The sequence below is a fragment of the Olea europaea genome, unplaced genomic scaffold, assembly GCF_002742605.1.
Source record: "Olea europaea var. sylvestris unplaced genomic scaffold, O_europaea_v1 scaffold2978, whole genome shotgun sequence".
NCBI classification, from domain to species: domain Eukaryota; kingdom Viridiplantae; phylum Streptophyta; class Magnoliopsida; order Lamiales; family Oleaceae; genus Olea; species Olea europaea.
The window spans coordinates 23,592-25,103 of record NW_019248412.1 but is presented as its reverse complement, the minus strand read 5'-3'; positions in this window follow the sequence as shown (position 1 = coordinate 25,103).

Sequence of the window (1,512 nt, the reverse complement as noted above, 5' to 3'; positions counted from 1 at the left end):
AAACGGTATGTTTAAAATGATGAAGGGTGCGTTAATCTCTATTAAGGGAATCAAGAAAAACGACATTTACATCACTACTGGGGAAGTGATTAGAGGATTAAACTCCTCTATTTCTTCCGCCAAAATCGATCACACACATACGTGGCATAGTAGGCTTGCACACGTAAGCATTAAAGGACTTAAGCTACTTAATGAAAAATGTGCATTTGGTAATGACTGTGTGTCTGACCTATCGTTCTGTGATCACTGTGTGCTTGGAAAGCACCATAGAGTGTCGTTCTCCACTAGTACGCATAAGGCTAAAAGCATGCTTGAATATGTGCATTCTGATTTGTGGGGTCCTGCTAGTAATCCCACATCGGGTGGGAATAGGTATTTCCTATCTATCATAGATGACTACACCAGGAAAGTGTGGGTCTATCTATTGAAAGACAAAACTGAAACCTTCCATAACTTTAACAATTGGAAGAAACAAATGGAAAACCAAACTAGCAAGATGATCAAATTTTTAAGGACAGATAACGGCTTAGAATTCTGTAATGCTAAATTCGATAGGATGTGTAAAGAAAGTGGAATAACAAGGCACAAAACGGTTCCTTATACTCCCCAACAAAACGGGGTAGCAGAAAGAATGAATAGGACCATACTAGACAAAGTGCGTTGCATGATGTTAAGTTCTGGGGTTCCTAAGTCATTTTGGGATGAAGCCGTTGTCACTGCCTGTTATTTAATAAATTTGACTCCATCGGCTGCATTAAATGGTGATACTCCACATGAGAAATGGTCTGGAAAATTGGGTGACTACTCAATGCTTAAAGCGTTTGGCTGTACTGCCTTTTCTCATCAAAGTGAGGGAAAGTTAGAACCTAGAGCCAGGAAGTGTGTTTTTCTAGGATATCCCGAAGGGGTTAAGGGCTATAGGCTGTGGGATAGAAACCAAAAAGGAGTTAAGATCATCGTGAGTAGGGATGTCACATTTAATGAGAGTGAGATGCCTTGTCTAAAGAACGAAACCGAACCTGTAAGTGAAACTAAATCAAGTGAAGAAAGAAATCGGTTTAAGGTGGAGTTAGGAAAATTCAACACATCAGTACCTAGTACTTCGAGTGAGGTGGAGATTCAGGTCCAAGAACCTGAAGAGGAAAATGAAGTAGTGATAGAAGAGCATCCTGAGGAAGAAAATTCATTAGCTAACTATAACTTAGTTAGAGATAGAGAGAGAAGACAAACGAGAGAACCTAGGAGGTTCGGGTATGAATCTGAATTGGCTTTTGCATACGCTAGTTACGAAGAACTAGTTGATAGAAAGTCGGAAACTTTTGAACATGCTATGAATAGTGGTCAATCTAAGGAGTGACTTAAGGCTATGAAAGAAGAGATGGGTTCTTTAGAAAAGAATCAAACTTGGGAGTTAGTACCGAGACCTAAGAATAAATCAATCGTTGATTGCAAGTGAGTCTTTAAGGTTAAGGAAGGTACTAGTAGTACAGATCCCTTAAGATTTAAGGCTAG